This window comes from Mobula hypostoma, chromosome 18 (genome assembly GCF_963921235.1).
Source record: "Mobula hypostoma chromosome 18, sMobHyp1.1, whole genome shotgun sequence".
Lineage (NCBI taxonomy): Eukaryota > Metazoa > Chordata > Chondrichthyes > Myliobatiformes > Myliobatidae > Mobula > Mobula hypostoma.
Window position 1 is genome coordinate 31759451 of NC_086114.1, and position 18800 is coordinate 31778250.

The 18800-nt window shown below is 39.6% G+C and overlaps 1 protein-coding gene across 2 annotated transcripts in view; it reads left to right on the plus strand.

Moving 5' to 3' along the window:
* The window catches only part of LOC134358439 (rho GTPase-activating protein 22-like), a 520442-nt gene that overhangs the window by 161024 nt on the left and 340618 nt on the right, over nucleotides 1–18800 (plus strand). The gene's annotated exons all lie outside the window — the stretch shown is intronic.

Here is an 18800-nt window from a genome sequence, read left to right on the forward strand (position 1 = left end):
GCTGAAATGTATGTAAGCTGAACTTTGGCTCAATTCCATGGAGATTATTGAAACTGAACTTTAAAGTGGAGTTTAATGTGCATGGTACTATTATAATGTGCATTTACCGTATGCAAATAAGGTCAAGTTTTCATCTATTGTCTCTTCAGATCAACTGCCTTCAACGTGAAGGAGACTGGAAGATAAATAACATAAATGCCTGAGAATGCCAGTAATGGTCTGCTACGTATGAAAATTGCCAGACGCATATGAGAATAAATGATGTGGTGTGTTTGTTCAGCGACTCGGCTCCTCTCTTAAACAAGCTAGATGATTGCAAGATGCTAATGAATTTAACAGAAGCAAAATCTATATTTAAGTAAGATAACCATAATTGCATGCTTGGTGATTTCTGGTTGTCCATTTGATCTGCTAGGGTAGAATATCTTCAATGTCCCTGTCAAGTAGTCAACTGCACCCTGTGTATCTTCCAATCACATTAACTGTGCCCAACTGCTGCAACAATTGAGATTGTTAAACTATCAGCATTGCTGATACAAATGCTGCTACAAAGGATCTGCTGTCTGTTTATTTGATTGCAGCACTCCCAGCAAGGCGACCCAACCATAATGCGCATAAGGTCTATGCAAACTAATTGAGTTAATTTTGATTCACGAATCACTTTATATCAGATTCGTATAATTTAATTCAGGGACATGTCTTACAGAAGACAGTGCCATTTCAGAAAGGGGAATATAGCGACGATTTTGCAAAGACATCACACACTGGCGATTTGGCAGGATGGTCTTTGTCGAGTTTAGTTCTGTCATGACCCTAATTAGGGTGTCACTGAATGTAACTGAAAGGTCCAAAGGAGCTTTACAAAGTTCTTACAATTCATTTCAGATTTGTTCAATATAAGCCAAAATCCAAGTCTGTCTTATGCACTGTACCTACTAATGAAATTACAAAACTACAATCACTCAGCATTTTTGTGAGCCGTCCAAGCAATTTTCCCACCTGTCTTTGTAGCCAAACTATAACATTTTTTAAAATGGGTTTATGATTAAATTCCATATCATGCATAGCAGAAATATTATGTTGCACTGTAGAAACGACACAATATGCAACAATTCAACCAGGTTATTTATAGCTGGGACAATGTGAACTGTTTGTCCCTTTTTAGTTAAATCTTGATGGTGAAATGGCTGGCGTGAGAGGTCATAGTATTAAGGTGCTTGGAAGTAGGTACAGGGGAGATGTCAGGGGTAAATTTTTTATACAGAGAGTGATGAGTGCATGGAATGGGCTGCTGGTGACGGTGGTGGGGGCGGATACAATAGGGTCTTTTAAGAGACTCCCGGATAGGTACATGGAGCTTAGAAAAATAGAGGGCTATTTTTCTTGGTAATTTCTAAGGTAAGGACATGTTCGGCACAGCTTTGTGGGCCAAAGGGCCTGTATTGTGCTGTAGGTTTTCTATGTTTCTATGTTTCTAAATACAATAGCAAGGAGCTTACGAAAGGTAAGGTAAGTTATACTTAAGGCCTTTCAACCAATCATGACATTAGATAACATGGTGGCACAGTGTTTAGTGCTTCTGCCTCACAGCTTCAAGGCTCAGATTCAATCCTGATCTTGATTGGTGTCTGTGAGGACTCCACATGCTCTCTTGCTTGGTTTTCCATTCGATATTCCTATTTCTTCCCACTTCCCAACTGATAAAAAAAGACACAAAGGTCAGTTAATAAGTATATAAGAGAAAACGATCTGTCGGGGTAGGGGAAGTAAGGAGAGTAGGGGATACCGATGGGATTTTTTACTGGAGTTTTGTATCAACTTCCTTCTGAATCAGAGGAATATCAATTTTTCAGAAATATTCTGGCTGTTTTTCCCAAATCATCATTTATCACACTGTCTCCTCAGCCATCTGACACATCATTCCTTTGATGAATGATATTAGGACTTTTCTTCTTGATATTCAGGTGAAAATCACTTCCTTCTTAAGAAAGCTTGCAAATAATAGTGGGAAATTGGTTTTTTCCTAATTTGGCCATCCATAGACTAAAATGACAATTACCTGTGTTGTGGATTGAGCTTCTCCCTCTGCTAATCACTCTTCCACAACAACTGTAAGTACAAAGTGGATCATTGTAATATTAGCCGCTTGCAGAAAGACATCTCAAGGCACGTTCAAGTAAGAGGACATCACAGATCATTTTACATCGAGGAGGAGCTGCCATAAAATACTGCACATTAGAAAAATGGAAAATATGCAAAATGTGAGGCAGGTGTGTTGGAGGGGAGGGGAGTACTGGAGAGATTGTGTTTAGGAAGGCGAATAATAAGTTGAAGAGCACTAGAGAGAGTTGCTTGAATAACAGTGTAACAGGTGAATAAAGAGAAATCTAAGGAGATCACTGAACAAGATTGAAATGATGCTTTGGGGTAAAATTGGGGACGGTCAGAGAAAACGGGCACTTGAACCAGGTATGTAAAGGATGAAGAGGATTTGAAAGGATGGGTTTCTGCTCAGGAAGGTCAAGGACAAAATAACATAATTTGAAAAGTAGCTGGACACCATTCAGAATAGAAATCAGGAAATACTTTACCATATGAAGGGGATTCTTTGTCGATAGGTGAGCATTCCATTTACAAACCTTAGCTATTGATTCTTTGGGCTATGTGTCTTTCTTTTTCAATTCCATTCTTTGCTGTAATACAGAAGCAACCTCTGTCCACAGAAACCCTGTACCAAGCTGTCAATAATGCATTTCACTAGGTCGCTCAATTTGTAAAACTTCAGTTTGCTCAGCATTTCCTAAAAACCATCCCTCTTGCACAAATTTGGTGAATTACTGTATAAATCTGGAATTCTCCACCATAAGAAGTTACGGATGGTGGGTTACCTCAAACTTTCACAATAAGTGGAATAGAGCAAAATCTGGGAACAGTTTCTCCAGGTCAATAGTGATGATTTTGGATGGAAGAACCAGCTCAAAGATCTAAATGTTCCCATATTTCTAAGAGCATGTTGAAGTCAGTCTACAAACTATCAATGGGTCTCCAAGCAGTGGGAGATGGGTCATCGTGAAAGAGTTGAAACTTGGGGACCGATAAGGGTGGAAGGGATAGTTAGGAGAACATTGGTAAAATTAACCTTGAAGTGGGGAAGATTTAGACTCAGAAAATACTCCTCTTTACACAGATGCTGCCTGGCCTGCTAGGGTTTATCCAGCATTTTCTTTTATTTCTAATTTCCAATGCCTGCAATTGTTTTGCTTTTCAGGTATAGAATCGGGCACTGGCAGGGTAATATTTGAGAATGGGCAAGGGCAAGAAACTAGAATGCTGATCACATATATGCAAATGAAACAGTTGTTCTTAAAGTTCCATCCCCCCGCAAAAAACCCATCCGTGCTTGTAATTGCTATCCGCAGATTTTCAATGGTGACTCAAATTTCTGGAAATCACTTCCCAACAGTGCTGCCAGGGTGCCTTCACCAAATTGACTGCACAGACACAAGAAGGCTGTTCAATGCCCCCTTTTGAAGGAGAATCAGGAAAGAACAATGCATGATAGCCTCAGGAACAATATTCATACCCTAATAATGAATTAAAACAAAATACTAGAAACAATAATATGGCAGAAGAGAAATAACTGATAATATTAGAGGAACCCGTTATGTAGATGACTGTAAAAAACCAAGAAAGATAAAGAGGGAGGGATGGTGAAGTGATGGGAGGTGGGTAATATAATCCGCATTCTTCTAAAGCTACTTATCATTAGGTATCTCTCGGTTTCTTCCTTTTCTTTACGGACTATCTTAATGAGAAAGTGTTTGGCAAAAAGTTTTCTACTTACAAAAAGAATTTACACATGACTGACATCATGAAATTCAGCAAAAAATCTCTTTAAAATAACGACAAATGATAAAATGAGATAAACTCTCAAAATAAGTAAAGCTCCTCAACTTTCTTGTCACACATTTGTCTTTATTAAATATGTTGACGTTCTTCATGTTAACTATGTTTTTGTGGGTATGTTCGCCACCTAAAGGAGGCAACATCTCCTAAAATAAACCTGGCACTTTGTGAAATACAGTATAATATGCTGGAAACATCTGGCTGACTGGAAAACCCCAGCCTGACTATACAGCTTATTCTATATTCTGATACATTTTTCACTTCTTCTCATGAGCTGACTCTTGACTTTTCTGTATTGTCTATGTCGTTGCAATGTTAATTCCCAATATTTGGCCATTCACTTCAGCATTCTATTCTATCAAGGTCCACTGAGAGTGGTAGCTCAAGATTTTGCATTGCTCAGCTTCTTGTAAATAGATGTACATATATTGCCCCATGCTTCCAGTAATGGGAGGGTGTAACAATGTAACTGTTCAACTTCCTTGCCCTCACAGGACTAACTGGCTAGTCAGTCACGAGCAGCTATCCAGGAAAATTTCTTGCACTTTCCAAATCTTGCTGAATTCATTAGCAGCATAGAGCCAACAATCAACAAGTTCCAGCAAAGTTTAATTTATTATAATTAATCTAAGGGAATGCAGGAAGTGCATAGGTTCTCATTGGAGTTTGGCCTGGTACGGTGCTTAAAATAAGGAACAATCGGGACTGTGATACAGATTGAGTTCCACATTTTTGAGTCCACTAATTATGATTGACTTGAATTTCACCATTGGGAGGCTCCAGAGAGGGGTGTAAATGTCTTAATGAGAAAGAAGAGGTTTCAGAGATAGAAATTTCAGAATAGCTTTAATAAAATAGAGAAATGCAGGGACGCTGCAGGACCAACAGATACCAGAGACAAGCTGTGCCTCCTCTTCTGAGGCAGGTCACTGGACGGAGGATGACTCGGGTTTTGTGGGTTGTGAGCTGACGTTTAAGTCCAAAGTGGCAATTGCAGATTTTTCCACATATGAGAAAGGAGGCGGCCATCAGTACGTGTGGTGCTCCTCTTCGTCCACCACTTATGCAAGGCTTCTGATGCATTGACTCTCCATTTTGAACATTCGTGGACCAAAGATCCTCAGGAGTTAATGACAGTGCTGTATTTCCTCTGTGGCACCATGAGTCTTCTGCTCTATCTGCATGCTAATCTCTTCCAGCAACAAGGTTCAGGGTGAGTGTTTGTTTCAGGAGTCTGATGTCAGACGTGTGAAAGATATATCCTGGCAGATGAAGCTGGGAAACGCTGCTTAAAATTTCAGGCAATTTTATTCCTCATCCTCAAATTACTGAGGCCTGTCACTTTAGACTTTCATGCCCCCTTGAAGTTCCCTGACATGATGCTCTGAGGTAGTTCTAAGTGTCTCAAAATGTTCTCCTGTGTCAGCTGTGTTCTCTTCAAGTCCAGTGTAAGTGCTCCAGTCCTGTTCCAGCATGTTTATCAAGTGCAGTAGAATAAGGTCTGGCAATGTTTAAAGTCAGTCACAACCAAAAGGACACAATGCACCAAGCATTGGTGATAATTCCCTGTGCAAAATCCCATCTCTAGTCAGTAGAAAGTAAAGGTGCAGAGAAGTTGAATGTCTGGTATTGTTATAACTGATGATATGAGAGGAGAATTCACCTGCCAATGTAGATTAAATCTAAACTTGGCCAAGATGTTGATTTTCATCTTAAAATCACATCATGTTTCAGGCGAAGCTTGAAAGGAAATCTTTTCAAATTCAAGCGCATGTCACAGTGGAGGTAATTTGAAATGGCGGTTTCCGCCATTGAAACAAATGTGCTGTTTGAATAACATTGTTCTGGTACCCAATTTTAAGTATCTGGATTTATCTCTGGTGTATATGCAGTAAGGGGCTGTAGATACTGATAGAAGCATTAGACATGTGGATCTCACCACAGCCACCTCTTCCAAGGATTTCAAGGCCAAATGAGTTGGAGACTTCCAAAATTCAAACCTCCTGTTTCAAGCTGACTTCAAGTTCAAGTTTAGTTAATATTCATTCAACCGTACACACCAAATGAAACAATGTTCCTCTGGTTCAAGGTGCACTCTGCAATAAATATAACTCAAACGCACAACACATAAAGTAATATTACCACAAATATATGAACAAATAATAAGGTGCATTTATGACACATTGAAGAAGGAGGACATCTCTGATGTCCTGGAAAGGAAAGTCTCATCCTGGGAACAGATGCCGCAGAGATGAAGGAACTGAGGAAAAGGAATTGCATTTTTACAGGAGACAGAGTGGGAAGACCTATAGTCAAACAACACACATAAAAATTGCTGGTGAATGCAGCAGGCCAGGCAGCATCTATAGGAAGAGGTACAGTCGACGTTTCAGGCTGAAACCCTTCGTCAGGACTAACTGAAAGAAGAGATAGTAAGAGATTTGAAAGTGGAAGGAGGAGGGAGAGATCCAAAATGATAGGAGAAGACAGGAGGGGGAGGCATGGAGCCAAGAGCTGGAAAGTTGATTGGCAAAAGGGATACGAGAGGATCATGGGACAGGAGGCCCAGGGAGAAAGAAAGGTGGGGGGAGCCCAGAGGATGGGCAAGGAGTATAGTGAGAGGGACAGAGGGAGAAAAAGGAGAGAGAAAAAATATATATCTATAATAACAAATAAATAACGGATAGGGTATGAAGGGGAGGTGGGAATTAACGGAAGTTAGAGAAGTCAATGTTCGTGCCATCAGGTTGGAAGCTACCCAGACGGAATATAAGGTGTTATTCCTCCAGCCTGAGTGTGGCTTCATCTTGACAGTAGAGGAGGCTGTGGATAGACATATCAGAATGGGAATGGGATGTGGAAATAAAATGTGTGGCCACTGGGAGATCCTGCTTTCTCTGACAAGCGCCAGCATCTGCAGATTTCCTTGTGTTTGTGAGATCTATAGTCAAGATAACCATGGCAATTGGTGGGTTTGTAAAAGGGATCAATAGACAGAAGAGTTCACCTCGTGACCACAAGGGTTTCCTTTGGGTGGTCCCTGTTTCCTCCTACAGTCCAAAGATGCACATTGAGGGTTAGGGAGTTTTGGGCATGCTATGTTGGCCCTGGAAGTGTGGTGACACTTGCAGGCTGCCCAGCACAATCCTTTGCTGATTTGATTTGATGCAAACTGTGAATTTCACTGTATGTTGCGATGTTTGAAAGTACATGTGACAAATAAAGCTAATCTTTAAGTCTAATATGACCACAAGAAATTGAAAGTGGTGACATATGGCAACATGTGTCAATATTACTGGCTGAAAACTACGGTCACTTCACTTTCTGATTATTCATCAGTGGATGAAGGGGAATTGTAGACTATGCCAGCATTTATTGAGTATCCTTCTCTTGCCTTGAGAATCTGCTGATGAACCATTGTCTTAAACCACTGTAGTCCTGGTGACGATATTCCCAGAGTAGTGTTGCATTGGAATCCTGGTGTTTAGACCCTGTGGAGATGAAAGAATGCCAATATATTTCCAGGTCAAGATGGAACAATAAGAATTTTGGAAAGCTCATTATGGTGCAGAACCAGGCAAAATCAAAACTGTAGTGGTCTCAAAAGACTAATCTAGGAGTACAGGTACATACATTTCCAGCAGTTAGATAAAAGGGCAATCAGAATTCAGATTTTATTTTAGGGAGCTGCAGTATGTAAAAGCAAACTGGTGCTGCAAAAATTAAATAAATACATTAGCAAGGCCAAACTGGAAATATTGCACACAGGCCTCTCCCCTCCACCCGCCCCCAACCACATTACAGGAAATAGATCAGAACCTTTGAAAGAGAGAGAACCACAGGAGAACACAGCCAAAAAATAACATTTTAACATTTAAAAATAGGCACAACATAAATAAAGGCCATTTAGTCAATGTCATTGTTCGAAAAATTACTGGAAAATATTTTGAGTGTCAGGTTTAGCCTACACTTGGAAAGGCAGGAGTCATTCATGGATGGTCTGCGCAGACGTATTAGCAGTAGATCCTGTCTGAGTAATTTCATTAAACATTTTGAAGAAGTAACTAAGTATATTGATGATGAAAGTGCGGGATTGTTGTGGTTGGCATGAAATTTCAGTAAGACCTTTGACAGAGTGACACTGAGCCAAAAGCTTCAAGCCCATGAACTCCAAGATGCAAGTTGGCAAATTGGATCCAAATTGTTTTGGTAATAGTAGACAGAGGATAGCGTTGAAGGGTTGATTTTGTGATTGGAAGCATGTGACCAGTAGTGCACCACAGGGATCACTCCTGGGACTCCTGTTAACAACTTGGACATGAATGTAAGGGATATAATTAGTTAGTCTGCAGATAACATGAAGATTTGTGGTGCTCTTGAAAGTAAGGAGAGTAGTCTTAGGATGCTGAATGACATTGATCTGTTGGTAAATTGGGCAGGCCAACAGTATATAGAAGCTAATCTTGGTATGAGTGATGCATTTTGGGGCAGGGGTGGGAGTGTTGTCAAATGATACACCATTAATACAACACGGGTGATGCCAGCAGGCTCAATATACTAATTAGAAAGGCTGGCTCTGTTATAGGAGTCAAACTGGACACACTGGGGGCTGTGGTCGAACAAAAGACCCTACGGAAAATCCTGGCAATTCTGGGCAATGTTTCTCGCCCTCTGCATGCCACCTTGGCTGAACAGAGGAGCACTTGTAGTAATAGACTAAGACAACTGCACTGCTCCAAAGAGCACTACATGAGGTCATTCTTACCCTCGGTCATTAGGCTCTATAATAAATCAACCTATACCTGGGGAAGTGATGACTGCCCTTCTAATATTTGTATATCTGTGCACTTGTAATGTTACTGTGATGCTATAATTTCCTCTGGGATCAATAAACCCATCTGTCTATTAACAAAAGGGGACGAAGGAGCATTGTGGATCAAAGGGACGTTGATGCATTTCCAAAGATGCCCTGTAGGTGGCAGTACAGATAGATTAGGAGGCGAGGAAAGTAATTGGGATTCTTGCCTTCATAGGTCCCACAGTAAGGTCAAATCTCCTCTGCCCAGACCAAAGTAAGGCACTACTGCTGTGGAGGCAAGTTAGAAAAAACTGTTTTAAAGTTAAGAATTATAAAATTGTTGTAATATGACACAATCAACAGTTGGTGAAATCACAACTAAAACCATCAGCTTTCTCCCATCTTATTTCCTTTACATGATACAGAGATTAACATACAGAATCTTCCGGAATGAACTGTTGAACATATGCCTTCTTCACAAGTGAAAATGAACTACATCAGTCACCCTTAAATGAGAAGAAAAGAGAATGCTTAATTTCTTCCAGTCAAATTGATTAAAACCGGAAATGAAGATACTACTAGGAAAGCTTGAAATAAAAATCTGAAGATCTGAGGCAGGGTGACATTCAGTTAAAATCTGAAATGCAACAGCTAGTACTCATTAATCATCTTTTACACTATTTATCTATTTTTGTAACCTTTTGTCTTTCACTGCAGTGCTGCCCCAAATCAACAAAATTCAAGACATATGTCATTGCAATAATAATACTGATTCTGATTCAAACTTATCGCACTGTCTTATTAATCCATCTGCTTCACCAAAGTTCAAGGTTCAAAGTAATTTTATCACCAAAGTACAATTACGACACCATTTTCTACCCTATGATTCATTTCCTTGCAGGCATTTACAATAGAACAAAGAAATACAAATTGAATCATGAGATCATAAGACATAGGAGCAGAAATAGGCCATTTGGCCCATCAAGTCTGATCTGCCATTCAATCGTGGCTGAGCCTTTTTCCCCCTCCTCAGGCCCACTCGCCAGCCTTCTCCCCGTAACCTTTGATGCTGTGTCCAATCCAGGACTTATTAAGCTCTGCCTTAAATACATACAACAACCTGGCCTCCATAACTGCTTGTGATAATAAATTCCACAAATTCACCACCCTCTGGCTGAAGAAATTTCTCCACATCTGTATTTGTACTATTAGCAAAAAAAAATAGTATTTATTGGGCATTCTTCAATGCCCGTTGCAGAGGTGGGGGGGGGTGGTAATGAGGTACTTTCTTCCTGTAGCAGTATGGAATTCTAAAAATCATTCATTCCTTACTTAACAGCACCATGAAATCAGCTTCACAATCAGAAAATTGTGATTCAACAAAGCAGATTCCATTGTCTTCTCAAGGACACGTAGAGGGGACCATCAGATATAGGTCTTGCTGTCTGTATGACATGTTGATGACAAGACGCTGCAGAAACCGCACTTGGAGTATTGTGTACGATTTTGGTCACCCTGTCAGAAAAAAGACATCATTGAAGTGGAAAGAGTGCAGAGAAGATTTTAAGGATGCTACTAGGATTCTAGGGATGGAGATCTCGAAAGTGGTTGGGTAGACCAGGACTTTATTCTTTATAATGTAGAAGGTTGCGGGGTTACTTTATGGAGGTACATAAGTTCAGGAGGGATCATAGATAGAATGCCTGCACATACTCTTTTACTCAGGAAAGAGGAACTGAATACCAGAGAGCCATGGTTTAAGGTCAGAGGTGAAAGATTTAAAAGGAACTTGATCGTGCAGAAGTTAGGCAAATGTGGAATGAGCTGCGGGAGGAAGTGGTTAAGGCAGGTACAACAGCCATATTTAAAAGAGATTTGGATAAGAATATGGACAGGAGGAGTTTAGACGGATATGGCTGAACTGAGGATACTGGATTAGCTTGATGGACACCATGATTGGTATGGATCATTTGGACCAAAGGGCCTGTTTTTATACTGTATTTCTCTACAACTCTATTACTCTATAACGCACGTCTTGTGCGAAAATGAATATTTGAAGTAGCTCAACTCATATATCCATTTAATTTACTCTGTGTAGCAGTAAATTAAATAGGAAAAAACAGCCAAAATACTGTTGAAAAGTGGACGTTGCTACAATGTAGAGAGCAACACTCAGAAAATGCTGGAGGAACTCAGCAGGTCAGGCAGTATCTATGAATAAGTGGAAAATTGTTTTTGATAAGACTGAAGTTTGGGAGCGAAGTACTGATAGGATCTGAACTCCTAAAAAGATAACCTGTCTGTTTAAATGAATGTTGAAACTATACGCCCAGCATTTCACTTTACAGTTTGTGCCATGCTTGTTGCTAAGGAGCAGGAACAAACAACACACATTGCATTTCACAAGGGCAAGCACTGGGGATTGGTAACAATGCACGGGAAATAATAGAACAGCCAGGAGAGGACACCGCAAAACAATATTAATATGGCATCCTTTGTACAGGAATTATACCTATATTTTCAACTCTCTACTTTTTAGCAATTGTAGTTCTCATTTTATTCTATATGGAAACAAGGTTACTTATTAAAGAAACTTCTTTTAAAATATCAAGTAATCTAAAAATCCTTATGTAGAGTTGTGATTTATAGGGCAGGTTGATGGGGTAGATCTTTTCCCCAAAAGGTCACTGACACTATCATCTGCCAGGAATCTAGATCCTTGAACATCCACTGACAGTTCTTCCACCAGCACAGGGACTCTGCTGGGTTTTTAGACAGGCAAATCTGAGGAGAATTTTAATATCAGCCCAGTCTGGGAAGAGAACGACAGTCAGAGCTGTTAGGTAGTCTGGCCACTGAATATATGATAGTGTTTTTGACATTTAGCTAGACTGGAATAATAGAAGTGGAAAATAGTTTTGCTTTTGGAATTTCAAATATAAAAGTAAAACGTTGAAAGTTACTTAAATAATCACAAAATAGTTAACCTGCCTTCCTTCTAGCTGCAGTATTGTTGAATGAAGACTTCTGTACTTGCACCAAATTTTAACCCATTGCAGGCTCAGCGGGTGATGGATTCTTCAATCAAAGAGCTAGAAACCCTGCTGAAGATCCTACTGTTCCATTGGACTCCATGAGAAGCAGAACAGAAGATGCTTCTGTGATCCTAGGCCGATTCGAGCACCTCCCCCTAGTACCAATCTCCAGCAGGAACTCAACGAATCGAGCGGCGTCTGAGGACGGAAAGGAATCATCCACATTTCTAGTTGAAACCTTGCGTAAGGACTGAGAGTAGAGGGGAAGATGTCCGGAATATAGAGCAGAAGGGGAGTGGTAAAGCTGAAATCCAGGGTGATTGGTGGATTAAGGAAGGATGGAAGATGACAGGTAGAGGAGGAAAAGGAATGGAGTTGGGAGAGAGTGGCAGGTGGATGATAGATGGTGACAAACAAAAAGAGAGAAAAATAATGACAGGCTGATGGAGTAGAGTTGGGGGAGAGAAGTGTAAAGGTTGAAGACAGCTGCTCGAAGAATAAAAGCAGAAACAGAAAAGGGCAACCAGTGCTGGAATCTGGGAAGTAAAAGAAGTGATAATGGGAATCATTAGGGGAGAGGTGAATGGCAGATGAAACCAGAATGAGTGTGTGTGTGTGTATGTGTCTGGGGTGGTGGGGGCACAGGCTGGGTGGTGGTGTGAACCTGAGGATAAATTGTATATGTACCAGGAGGAGAATGAAGATGAGTGAAGGAGGGCTGGGGGTAGGGGAGGGAAAGGGGACAATAATGTGAGGATTGAAGAAGGGTCAGAGAGGATTGGGGACAACTAACAGGAGCAGAGGTACCTAGGTGTCAGATGGAGAATCTGTCAATTTATTTTAAATCCTTCTACATTTGGTATGATAAGAGTACTTTTAAAAATTATTTGTTTTCTGGAATGACAAGGCTGAGCAAATTTAGATATATGGAAACAGTCAATTGTCAGAAACTTTTTTTCCTATGACAGTGATATTAAAAAGAAAAGGACATATTGTAGGTTTAAGATGAGAGGAAGAATTTTGAGAGGATTTAAGGAGGAAGGTTTTTAAACTGATGAAAGCTGTTATCTGGAACATGCTGCTTGAGTACTGTAGTTGCTGAAATGAGATACAATTGCTGTGCTTAAGAAGCATTTAGGAAGGCATTTAAATAAGCAAGTCACAGAAGGATATAGACCAAATATGGGCAAATGGGAATAGTGTAGTTGTGGAAAGAGATTCAACATGGACAGAGTGAGATATATATTCTGACTGTTAATTTGCATACAAATCACTCCCAAAACACATTGTTCCTTTTAGAGAATTCCTAGGGAGATAAATATTGAAAAAGTTATTGCTTGTCTTCAAACGCTGTTGTGAGATCTTTTATTCTGGCATTGCATCTGAGAGTCAGTTCCTCAGACTATGTAGCATCCCTTGGTGTTATGTTATGAAATACACCCAGTGGCCACTTTATTAGGTGGCCTGTACACCTGCTCATTGATGCAAATATCTAATCAGCCAATCATGTGGCAGTAACTCAATACACAAAAGCATGCAGACATGGTCAAGAGGTTCAGTTGTTGCTCAGACCAAACATCAAAAATGGGGAAGAAATGTGATCTATGTGACTTTGACCATGAAATGATTGTTGGTCCCAGATGGGGTGGTTTGAATATCTCTGAAACTACTGACCTCCCGGAATTTCTACACACAGTCTCTAGAGTTTACAGGGCATGGTGCAAAAAACAAATAAAGACATCCAGTGAGTGGCAGTACTGTGGTCAAAAACACCTTGTTAATGAGAAAAATCAAGAGGAGAATGGCCAGTCAGGTTCAAGGTGACAGGAAGGGGACACTAGCTCAAATAACCATAAGTTACAACATTGTTATGTAGAAGAATGTCTCTGAACTCACAACATGATGAGCATTGGACAGGTGACAGCAGCAGAAGACCACAAACCATACACTCAATGACCTCTTTATTAGGTACTGGAGGTAGCTATATGCTAACATTCCTGAAGAGGGAGGGTGGAAGGCTTCCTGGGGGGATACCAGGTTCAAAGCTCAATCTCTATGGCACTATTTTAGACTTCTTTTCAGATGCTTGATCCTTATGAAATAATTTATCATATTACATGACAACGGGAAATTAGCTGAAAACAAAAACGAATTATTTGTATGCACTGACGTCTCTTCCAAAATCATCTTTTGGTATCTATCTCCTTTATCCCCACCCCCCCCAAAAAAAATCGATGTTTAAGACGAAGGAGATTCAGTTGTGAGTCCCAATCCACATGACACTGTAGTTCCTTCTAAGATTGTTTACATGTCACTGAGGTTTCCTTTGTTGTAGTACCAATTATTGATGTAAGTCATGAAAGTTGATTGATTATAAGCCTGAGGCTTAAGGAGTGATGTTATGGAGGAGGGAACTACAACTATTTCATTTGACTTCACTATATGTAAGTCAAATGAAACAGAAAATACTGAAACTACTGACAAGGCCAGCCAGCATCTTTGGAGCTTTCAGGCCGAGATGTCAGCTGATCTGTTGAGCATTACCACTATTGTCTCTTCTATTTCAGATTTCTGGCATCTGTTGAATTTTCCTTTGAGACATGACTCAATTTAAACTTCATTATTTTCTCAAATTAATTGATATTTTCTCCTATTTCTCCTTCATACCAAAGAAAAAACAATTGTCTAGTCAATTGAATGTGGTGGAAATGTTAAACTTGTCATTTCAACCACCCTTGTCTCTACCATAAAGTTAATGTTGCAGAACCTATATTCAGAGATTGAAAACTACAGTTAAGCTAATGATTTATATGTTTCAAGTTTAACTAGATTAGCCTTCTATCTCTACAGAATGATAATAAATGTTAAAATTGATGTCTACATATGTACTTTCCACTCTGAGATTGATTAATGATATACATAGGCACACACAATCACACACACACACACACCTGTATCTTCCAAACAATGCCAAAATGTGTCTGGACCAAGGTAAATGCATTAAAATGCATTTGTTCTTGACCACCATCACATTCCACTTTATTGGACTAGCTAGTGATTATAAATCTTTAAGCAAGTTGTTAAGTCTTCACATAGCTGTGCTTTGGTTTTTCCAGAAGTGTTCTCATTCCCTGTATCAGGATTTGTACAGGGCAAGAAAGACATCGTAAGTTGGGTAGCATTGGAAAATTCTTCTCAACTCCACTTTGAAGGCATCTGTGCTCTGTGAATACCTAGTTGGTTCTTTTAAATGCCTAGGTGATAAAATATACACCCCAGACAAAATACTTAAGTTTCTCATTTATTTATATAGGCATCCTATAGGAGTCAATGAAAATAGTGAATGATAAAATGTTTTGCTTTATCAAGTGAAAACTCAGTCTTCCTTTTCCATTCTTTCTAAAGGGAAATGAGTTTTACTCTGACATGTCAAAGATTTGGACACGCACACACACTGATTGTGTATATTGATTTTGTGTGTGTGTGTGTGTGTGTGTGTGTGTGTGTGTGTGTGTGTGTCACATGTGTATGTGTGTGCAATCTTTTGTATGTATTATAGGTGTGTAGAAGAAGTATCAGACTGGACCATATCTCATCCCTCAAGGTTCAGAGTATTGCTCAGACTTTTGAAATTTAGGGAAACTAGGACATGATGGGAATGTTGGGGGGGAATATGAACAACTTTTTTTTATGTCTAAATGAAACAGAGTCTATCCTTTTAGCATTTGTATGTTGCTATCCCCAGAAAGAAGTGTAACATTGGATACCTTGCCCTTTGGCCTACTGCATAAATACAGTTTCACTTCAGTTCCACCGACCATTTTGGGCATTGATTGTAGATTTGGCAGGGAGTGGGGTGTGGAAAGAATTGTGATCCTGTGTGTAGTTTCTGGCAAGAGAAATTGGCGTAAAGGAGGAAGGATGGTTCACTTGTATCACATCAGCAACATGGATAAATTTGTATCACACTAACAGCTGGTAACCAAACTGTGAAATGTAACAGATATTATTGTAGATGGTGACACAATATTCAGGATCTGTTCTGTTTGCCTTCCTATCTCTTCAAGATGAAAACCAAGGAAGGGGAGGACATGCTACTTCCAAGCCCAGTCTCAGGCTGTGAAAGAGCTGGCTGTCTCAGTTCTTGAAAGCTTTTCCTAAAAGAAATCAACCAAAGTCACCAAGGTCAATGATGCAGAAATGTTTGCAGACTCTAATCATCTTTGGACAGCCAATTCTTTTTCTGCTGAGGCCTTTAGAGATTTCATGTTTTTTTTTTGTTCAGTTGACGTTTAAAACCAGAGTAGACACAAAATGGAATGTTCAAATTCTTTTCAGAGTTACAAGCACAAGATGTAGACACATCAACACCAAAAAAAAAACTTGGAAAAGATTACTCAGTTTAGCAGATTATTCACTGAGTGATTGATTTTCACACAGCAGTTTGATAGAAAATGTTTGATATTCACTCTACAGTACTCTCCTACATTAGAAAACAATCTTTAATCTTAGACAGGAACAGCCACAAGACATGCTTGCAACCTGCCTCTCCATATTATGATGAACATACTGTTTCAGCATGTATGGGAGAAGCTATTTTTAACGGTAATTGGTAATTGGTTTATTACTGATACATGTAACGAGTTAAAGAGAAAAACTTTGTTTTGTGGACCATCCATACAGATCACAACATCAATACATTGAGGTAGTCCAACGGAAAATCAATAATAGAATGCAGAATATACAGCAGTGTTATAGTTATAAAGAAGATTTAGTGCAGGCAGATAATAAAGTGGAGGGCCATGACGAGGTATGTCGATTGTGAAGTCAAGAGTCCGTCTTATCATACAAGAGACCCATTCAAAATCTTATATCAGCAGGAAAGACGCTGTCCTTGAACCTGGCAGTATGTGACTGTACCTCTTCCTAGAGATGCTGCCTGGCCTGCTGCGTTCACCAGCAACTTTTATGTGTGTTGCTTGTTAGTATGTGCTTTCAGGCTCTTTTGTATTATCTGCCACCGGAAGGGAAGAGCAGAAAGAATACCTGGACTGGAATGAGTTTATTCAATATTTTATAACAACGAGTTAGAAACTGCCCAGAAGCATGGTGGTATGTACACATTTTCCTTATGTTGTATTTCTGTATCCCAGCATGGTTCGCAGCTGTAACTGAAGATTTGGAAAACAAATAAAACTACAGATGTTGGAACCTGAACTTATAAAAACAAATGCTGGGAAAAACTCAGCAAGACCAGCAGCATGTGTGGTAAAAGAAACCAGTCAGTGTTTCAAGTCAAGGACCCTTTCTCAGAATTGGGGTAGAGCAGAGGGGATGCACTTTTCTAAACAGAGTTAAGGGGGATGAGTATCATCATCATCATCATCATCAGGTGCCATGCCCAGTTTGAGCTTTGACTGCCATGGCCTACACACTCTTGTTTTAGGTCAAGTGGATTAATTCATTGGTATTCATTTCCAGTTCTCTGGCTGCTGTCTCCATCATCATTTGTCTTTTTCTTTGTCTTCCTCTTGCTTTCATCCATTCAATCTTTCCCATAATTACCGTGCATTCTAACTCCCCTTTCTTAATCACATGTCCAATGAAGTTACGTTGCCTTTTCATGATCTCATACATTATTTCTCTTTTTGTGTTTGCTCTGTTCATGACATCCTTGTTAGATATTTGTTTCGTCCATGATATTCTTTGCATCCTCCTCAAAAACCACATCTCTGCTGTTTCAATACGTTTCCTCATGTTACTAGATATTGTCCAACATTCTGAACCATATAACATAACTGGAGAAACGTAACATTTCAGTACTCTGAAGCGGATTGTCATGCCTAGTTTAGTATTGGTCAGTATACTCTTCATTCTTGTAAAGGTGTCTTTTGCCATCCCTATTCTTCTTTTGATGTCCAAGTCGCACCTGCCATCTGATGTCACCCAGCTTCCTAAGTAGCAGAAGTTCTGTACTTGTTTTATGTCTTCCCCATTTATTCTCAGCCTGCATATAGGATATCACCATACATTCTGTCTTTTTGCAATTGATAGATAGACCCATTTTTGCATTTTCTTTAACAATTATATCAATTAAGTTTTGTAGTTCTTCCTCCGTACTTGCAATTACAGTGTCATCCGCATATCTGAAATTATTGATGTTTTCACTGCCAACTTTGATTCCCAAGATGTCTCTTATTTTTTGTAACATTGTTTCACTGTAAAACATTAAATAAATCAGGGGAGAAAACACACCCTTGTCTAACGCCTCTCTTGATTTTCGTAAACTGACTCACTTCTCCATCTATTCTTACAGCGGCAGTTTGTTCCCAGTACGGATTTCTGATTAGGTGGAGGTTTTTCGAATCTAGATCTAGAGTTTCCTGTAATATTTCAAATAACTTACTGTGCTTCACTTTATCAAATGCTTTTGTGTAGTGGATAAAACAAACAAATCTTTTTGCACTTGAATAGCTCATTCTGATCGTATCCTTAACATCAATATTGCGTTTCTTGTACCTTTGATGATATAATACAGAAGTCCTTATAGTAATTGATTAGGACAGATCCACTTTTATTCTCAATTCCACTCAAATTACGGTATGAATCCAGGTGAACAGTCTTGACCCGAAACGTCAACTATTCTTTTCCTTCCTCAGATGCTGCCTGACCTGCTGAATTGCTCCAGTATTTTGTTTTTGCTCCAGATTTCAGCATCAGCAGTCTCCTGTGCCTCTGTGTTCCAATCTGTAAGTCTGCACCCTCATCCACTGTCATAGTGAAACCTAATGTGTACTAAGAAACATCAAATCTCTGGAATGGACATTGAATTTTTTTCAATGTCTCATTCAGCTCTCTCATTGTCCTGACAAAGGGGCTCGGCCCGAAACGTCGACTGTACCTCTTCCTAGAGATGCTGGCTGGCCTGCTGCGTTCACCAGCAACTTTTATGTGTGTTGCTTGAAATTCCAGCATCTGCAGAATTCCTCGTGTTCTCATTGTTTTTCTTCATTTTGTTTCTCTCTCACTTTACTTCTGTGAAGTTCCTCTCTACCCATCAA